Consider the following 8,737-nt stretch of genomic DNA (forward strand, 5'->3'; position numbering starts at 1 on the left):
AGATATAATTGATAAGAAGAAACTCTACCCATTTATAAAAAACCATCACACCATTGTAAAGAATTTACACAATATTATCAACCACAAAAATCATGACTTTTTTTAGGCCAAGAGAAAAGGGCTCTATTATCATTAATCAATGATGTTTACATTAATAAATCACAAAGGAAAATGACTTTGATAATATTTTAATTCTATTAACATCTATGGAATGATAGATAATTCATTATAAAACTTCATATTCTGGTGATATACTCTAAAAATATATATTTATATATGTTAATACAGATCTGTAAGCTTCCGTAGCTCAATCGGTAGAGCGTTGTGCTAATAACGCAAAGGCCGGCGGTTCAATCCCGCTCGGAAGCAAAAATTTTGCACCGTTACAGAAAGAATATTTGATGATTATTTTCTTATAGAGTAGTATCATATTTTTTAAATGTAATAGAATTGCCAAAATTATGTCTTTTTTCAAATGAGGAATTCTAGTGATAATAAATTATAAAAATTTTGGTCATCTATTTTGATAAGCAAAATTATCGGGTTTAAAACAAATTTCTTTTTGTGACAGATCCTAAATATTTATTTATAAATTCTAGACGAATTTACAGATTTCTTTTTTTTATTCAATCATATTGACTTCTTTTTAGAAAGTTCTCTTCAATGATCAGGTACTTTTTGCTTATCTGATGGATCCCACACGTGGCCTCATATTTCTTGTAACCTGTTTAATATCTAATGATTAGAACTGTTTTACCAGGCGGTAGTCGATATATAGGGGGACAATATTCTATATACTTTCCGTCACAGGTTGATTATGCTACTACCAATATATTTGTAGAACGTTGCAGAGTTCATTCAGTCTTCGAGGCACGTTTTCTGCGTTTATCACAGTGATCTCCCAATTTATTCACGGCTTGCCAGTTTTGTTATAATTATACATTATAGTTACGACAGACCACCCCCTTGCGGCAATTTTTCGTTTTGTGTGAATTCAACGTATTCCCGGGTTGCGCTGCGGGTAAATTCAGGCAACTTTTTAAAGCGTTTCTAAAAAAAACACACCACCGCACCCTTTATTTGTCAAGCAAGGTTCATGAATAAAAAAGATAAAATAATTGTAACCCTCATAATAAGTTCTACAATCTTATACATTCCCAATAAGTTATGCGTATTAACTGGTGTCTCATAAGGAATTTAAAGTTTCATCTATAATAATTTCATGTTTTCTAACAACTAACTCACATTATTTATTTTTCTATAAGTAAAAATTTATAATGTTGTCTGTAATTGTATAATAGTAGAGAGTTCGATTATTTTTTACATTTTTTTCTTATATAAAGTATATAATTATTTTTGTAGTCATTTCATGCTCTCAAATATCCAACTTATATCATTTTTTTGATTGTATATACTTTAAAAGTCAAATATTTTTCTTATATAAAAATTAATATTATTTTTATAAACGTTTCATATTTATGTTAATTATAAGGCCTTTAAAGTTAGGATATTTGTAAATTACTAAAATATACTAATATGGTTGTTTTTATGTATCAGAAATAATTTTAAAATCATCCATCACATGCTTATAAATTACTTAATCTTAATAATAAATAATTTGGATATTGATTAAGAAAGTTATAGTTTGAAATCATAATAATATTGTCTCATTAGGCTGCATTTTTTTCATATATAGAAGATTTTTGATGAATTTAAATATAACATGTTTATGGTATGTGTATATTTTTTAAAAACAATATTCAAAAATTTGTAATTTGTGGTATATGTTATTTTAATCAACCAAAAAGATGCAAAAATGTATAATATGTGACTTTAATATGTAATTTTCCATTTAATTTGATTTATATAATTAATTTTTCTCATGCCTTTGATTTCTTAAAATCTGAAATGATCTATATTTTGAATAAAAATGCAATATAAACTATATATATAATTTTTTTAAATATAAATCTTTTGTAACACATGGCATAAACATGGTTCTATTTCGATGAATATATGAAATTTTAAGCATTATTCTGACACGTTTACAAGTTTTGAAATAAAAATAATCATAACTTTTATTTGAATTACGCATGTTTATATAATTTTTACCGAAGTTTTTTTAATCTAACCTAATGTCCTGGAATAATTTCTTACTATTTTTACTGTTATTTCTTATTTCGGAAATAAATGTTATATTTCATGCAGGAATGTATATTTTAGATTTGTGATAACAAATTAAAACCAAAAAATAATGGATCGGAATTGAATTACATATCAATTGAAAAATTTAATATACATGCACTGTCCCTGGAATCAACTATAATTTTCTTTGATATTGCCCACATCAAAATATAAAGTATCTTTCACTTCAGTACTACCTTATAGCCTAAAACATGTTTATGATGCAATTTTATATATTTATATGCCCTCACATTGTTTTAATCCCTAAAATACCATAATTTGTATTTACATTTTATATAAGATGTCTATTCCATTAATTTTTGAAATATCACACTTTAATAGGCGAGTAATCATGATCTATTTTCATATATATCTCTTTATGTTATTATTTATTTGTATATATAGGTGAATATTGGATTATTTGGAGTAAAATATTTATCTATTCGTTAAACATAAAAAAAAGGTTCGATGCAATTTAAAAGACTCATCCAATTAAAAATTGCACACATTATTTGATATAAGTAGGCTTTATAAAATTCCTGTAAATTTATGGTCAACCCATTCCTTTATAAAAAAATAAATATTTAATTTGTTTTATATTTTTTTTTACATTTTATCGTCACGTAATAAATATATTTGAGATTGACTTTAATATTAAAAAAAAAGTTGCGTAATTAAAATTTTAGAAAAATAATGACATAAAAATATTTAATTTGCCTAATTTCTATTTGAAAGTAATTTTAGCTTCTGAGCTGATTTTCATAAAGAAAGTATTTTTACCCGTCTAAAGCATTGTGTTTTACAGCCTGTATAAATCTATGGTCTATTCGTATATTTCAGCAAACATAAAACCAATAAACATTCATAAATATCTGTTATATAATATTACTAAAAATATTATTAAGAGTGCCATCTCGTTAAGGCAAAAAAAAGCTATCATAGAATCAAAAAAAAATTAGCGTTTGATACATTATTAGAAATATATAATGAAAATCTATAAATACATGATTTTTAAAATATACTTACACTCCTCACAGTGTGTCTATTTACTTACGTTTTGCATACTTATTTTTTTATCCTTAATATTTATATTATCTTTTTCAAAACGGTTCTTTTTATAAAATATAACTGGGGCATATGTCTGTGTAATGTATAATTCGGAATTGGAAATTTTTTATAAATAATAATTTCTTTTGATAATAACTTATATATATTCTTTTGTATATTTCGACTTTAAGTTTTTTGTAACTCTTGCCTTCTTTTCGAAGAAATTAATAACAATAAAGTTCAAATATAGCTTAAAAATAAATATTTTAAATTATTAGACATGAATTTTATTTTTTCTTTTATTGCAGCATGCTTATGGACATCATAATTAAAATAAACCCAATAAAATTATGTTTTTCACCATAAAAAAATATCCAAGTTGGTTTGTAAAATTATTATAAAGTATAAGAAATTCTTTTCAGACTTATGTGACGGAGAAGTATAAAGCTCAATGTTTTTTTTACAATATCATCCAGTATATTTGATAACTTGTTTTAAAATCGAATTATAAGCATTTTGAAGTCTATTTTTACAAATCAGGAAAGAAACTGCTTAGCAATATAATAAGAAAAATGCAAGATCTATATGAAATCGACTTCGATTTATCGCTCTATAGTAATTCAAGATGCAAGTGCCAAAGGTGAAAATAAAAAGGCTAAGAATAATAAAGAGATAACATAATAAAATTTTAGATAAAAAGGTAGCTATAGAAGAGGCTATAAATTATAATAAAAAGAAAAAATTGAATAATATTTGAAAGATCTAAATATCAACGGATTAATAACCCTTTTAAATTAAACTGAATACAGTTCTTTATATTGATGTAAGACAGAAAGAAAATTGCGATCAAAGGTGATGAAAAAATAATAATTAGATAATAAGAGAAAATGGGGGGGGGGAACAAATGATGTGGCCGATTGTAAAATCTGTCATTTGAATTAATAGGAGAATAAAAAACACTCAAATTGTTTTTTACACATAAGAATTTGAAAAAAATGTACAATGTTCACCTATTTAGAGAGCTATAGAGTCATTAGGCATATTGAATTTTCCTACAAAAAAAGATGACCAGCATAAACCTCATTAATTCTAAAATTTCGACAGATAAAATTTTACATAGGATAATTTGAGAAATAATTGCTCCATGAAGAGACAATATGCTTATTCTCCGAAATAATGTCATAAATACCAGTTTGTTTTGTCAAAATATCCATGAAAGACTTACACAAGCAGACCTTCTGATCAATGACTGATATACTACAGCTAGATGTAGAAAGACGTAAGCTTTAAAGGAGACGGATTTATACAATTAATACAACAATATGCACATTAATGAGCACTTAGATGTTTATAAAGTCTGTTGTTCATCAAATACAATTTCTAATAGCATTTAATATAAAATCGCAGCTTCTATAATGAATAGATAGTTTATTAGATATTATCACGAGTAAATGGATTGTCGGTTATTTTAAATAAAGAGATTATAAAGAAACGACTGCATCGGAGGAATACTGCTGGCTCTAGTACATCTATCTATTATTTGTATTATGTGTGATCCTGGTCAGCAGGTATTAAATTATGAATTTCTTTGATCTATATACCTATGTAAGAATCGTTTTTATTTATCGATAATATTAAAATTGTATCGAAAGATAATGATTAAAGCTTTAAACAAAAGAAACAATTAAGTAGTTTAAGACCATAGAAATGAACAGAATAAATCCAAATATGCAACAAAAGATGCCGAATATAGCGAGTGCGGACTCCTTTTTGAAGTTAAATAAATCTATAAATATCTACCCGTACTATAAGATAGTGCACCTACAATATAGTCTGAAAATTTGCGAGTATATGCACAGAAATAATCACAAGAATAAGAAATCTGATACTAATGGAAGATAACCCTAGAAATCCTTTAGATCAGACAAAAAGCATGTGTTCTCGCCCTTAAAGTATCATATAAAAGTTCTTAAATTAGAGGTAAATAATTTTTCAAAAATAGATTATTGTATACTCAAACTCTGATAGAGGAATTTATACACTCACAACCATCAAATGCGGAAAGGCTATGTTTTAAAAGTGATAAATTTTCCAAAGGGCTTGCAAACGTATAATTCTTATCCGAAAAATACCTTTATGATTGAAAAAAAATACTAGCACAGAGAAAAGTGTATCAAAAATGCGGGCTGAAGAAATAGAATGAATGAATATAGTAAAACATATCAGTAACCGATAAATGTTTTTCTTGTGAATTGTATATAATATAGATAGGTTGGGTTTAGAGGTTATAGAGTTAAAACAAAAGAAAGGTTATGGGTAAAATAGATCAAAAAATTTATATAATTTTTTTCATATAAATAATTCACAGATTGATATATCTGGGACCTCTAATAGTTGAAATTCATGAATTTATATCTAAATGAAGTGACAAGAATCTGTTTCATACAAGATGTAAACATGTTTTTAGGCAGACAAAAAGTAAAGTATCAACATTATACGGAAGCTATTAAGACAGTAGATATTTTGACAAGTATATGCAAAAAAATACTTGGTTATGACTGGACACATATACATAACGAAAATTTAAGATTCATAAAATTTTTGCTCTCGAGACAATTCAAATTCAAAATGACTAAATAGATAAAAGGACACGGTTCAGTTAAGAAATTACCGAAAAAAAACTAGCTGTGATAAAAATTGATACGAAAGGAAAACAGATATTAAACTATCGCATGACAGACCAAATGCGTTTCCATATGATAAGAAAAAAACCTATAACATTGATACAAATAGATATTTGAAGTATTTATAACCTGATATATGTTATAAAGTTTATATTATTCAAACATAGAATTCTAGAAAATTTACTCGCTCTAATTTACGAATACATACTAGGATAGTACCATATATCATGGCTTAGGGTGGTGTTGTCACTGGATACACAAATTTTATACTATCATGTTTTAATACCTGTGGAAGCTAAAGCATACACACAAACAATAGAATCGATACATACATTTGAACGTATAAGTGTCGAGTGTAGGTGATACATTGGCAAAAATTGTAAATATGCTAAACTTGAAAGAAGTATAAATAAAATTGGTTTTTTAGAGCAATCTTACGTTTTAGGTAAGGTTATATAAAAATCCAAAAGAAAAAATATACCCATAATAAATAAATAAATAAAAGAATCAACGTAGGATTCTAATGCACAGAAAATTCATGGATATATATAATTTTAACTTACACATTTTAACTATTTTTTTTTAAAATAAATGCAGTAAAAATCTTAATATATATATTTTTTATTAAAAAAAAGGTTTTCTTTTTGAATCTAAGGGGAAATGTATGCTCCATGGAATACTTTATGCATATTTATAGGTCTTAAAATGTATTTTTTTTACTGATTTCTAATATTAACCAAACATCACTGATATCGGATAAAGTATAATTACTCATATTTTATATTCACCATCAGAAATTTTTCAAAAATTTATATATTAAAATACACTTAAATAGGATTTTTCGGGATAAATATTGTTTTTTTGTAAATTATAACTTAATGCAATTTTTTTCTTCTATAAGAACAGAAGATAATTTAGTAATGATATTTTTTGGGTATTTTTTGATTTTAGCCATCATAGAGTATTTTCTGTTTAATTTAACCTACAAGCCTTAAAAATATTGATTCTAAAAGCTAAGAAAAGGAATTTTAAAAGATAAATAGTCGAATATAAATTTTTTATATGCTTACTCTGGCGTGAAAATGAAAAGTGGGTCTTGGAATAAAAATCTGGATGGAACCATAAAAGCATTATATTTTATATTTTCTCGCAAAGTGATACGCAATTTAATGGAAATAATATATGCTTTAAAACTAATTTTGTGCCGAAAATTCCAATAAATATGACTTATTATTATAATTAAGCTACTGTTAAAAATAATCAAGCGCACACTCGTAATCTATTTATTTCTGAATTATTACAGGATAAAATATTTCTTCACACTAATATATAGCACAGGTTTTACAGTTTTAATTTCATAAGAATTTTTTATTTTTGAATAAAACCGAAATAACAAATAAAAGAAATTTTCAGCTGGTATTATATTGATATATTAGTATTTCATCAGAAATTTAAAAGGTTTATTTATTCCATTGAGTGCATCAATCTGATCTAATTGTGATATTTATATAATAAACCAAATCAAATTCCCTATTTTTATAACCTCAACTTTTAATCTGCGTACTCTAATACAAATAACAAAAGTTTAGAAGAGAAATGATCATTGTCTTGCTACACAAAACTAATAAACATAAATTAAATATTAGCTCTAAGATTTTTTTAATAATTAATTCTTAACGGTATTGACAAGGTTTGTTCTTATATGCAAAAATTATGGATTTGTCTTATATTTTAGATGAACAGTTTATATATATAGTTTTTGAGCTAGTCTTTAAAGGGGACTATATCCTGATATTCAAATCCCATAAAAAAACATTCATTTATAAAAGTTAAAAGCAGATGGAAAGTGCTTTTGGTCATTCGTTGTATGAATGCAACTTATAAACAATTTTTCTAATAACATTTTTTTATAAACCGTATAGAATTATTTTTCTATTATCGTTTATGACATATCTGGGTATCTAATACCTATATCTACCACTGTTTTAATATTCTTCTATGAATTTCGTTAATCTATTAAATTCAAGGGGTAAAAGCTAATTATTTTAATTATTAAATTTCTGGTAGCTATTATATTATATTACGTTTGAATATATGAAAGATAAGTGTTTTATTTATGCTCGGTAATATTAGCTACGAAATCACACAAATATGTGTTCTATCTGACTTTTAATTATCCAGCTATAATCTTTATCTTTTCAACTGGACTACTAGGACATATTTATAAAAAAAAGTTCAAATGTTAATTTTAAAATAATCTTATTCTGGTGAAAAAGATATTTTTTTTGAATAGAACGTATTTTTTAGTATTTAAAACAATATCCTCATTTAAATAAAAAAAGATATCGTATGATGACATCGTTGATTTAAGTTATATCTATTCAAGCATTATTTATAAAATATTTGAATATAAAAATATCCTAAAATTTTTTTATTGTATTCGCAATTGAGTTTCAATCAAAGTAAATTTTTCTTGAAATATTAGTAAACAATTTATATCAACATTTACGATGGAAAGATATAAAAAAAATCCCAGATAAAGTGATCTGTAAATTTAGATAATAGTAATTGGTACGAATATAATTAAAACGAGACAAATAAAATAGATTAAATTAAATACTTTTATATTTTCACCAGTAATATAATTATATTTTACAGCCAAGATAATGACTTATTTTCGAATTGTTGCCATAGTTTATGCAAGTAATTGTTTGAGAAAGAACAGCAATTTTTTTTGCCAGGTGTGGATATTTAATATCTTATTGCTGTAAATATTTGAATTTCAGAACTATGTCTAGTTTTAAGAACAAAAATATTTACGC

The 8,737-nt window shown here is 25.1% G+C and overlaps 1 non-coding gene across 1 annotated transcript; it reads left to right on the forward strand.

Moving 5' to 3' along the window:
• Positions 1-296: 296 nt before the first annotated feature.
• On the forward strand, positions 297-369 carry TRNAI-AAU (transfer RNA isoleucine (anticodon AAU)). Its single transcript has one exon. It is a non-coding gene; the product is annotated as a tRNA-Ile (tRNA).
• Positions 370-8,737: the final 8,368 nt, after the last annotated feature.

This window comes from Rhyacophila brunnea, unplaced genomic scaffold, assembly GCF_057557595.1.
Source record: "Rhyacophila brunnea isolate RB1 unplaced genomic scaffold, BYU_Rbru_1.0 scaffold_41, whole genome shotgun sequence".
Classification (NCBI taxonomy): Eukaryota; Metazoa; Arthropoda; class Insecta; order Trichoptera; family Rhyacophilidae; genus Rhyacophila; species Rhyacophila brunnea.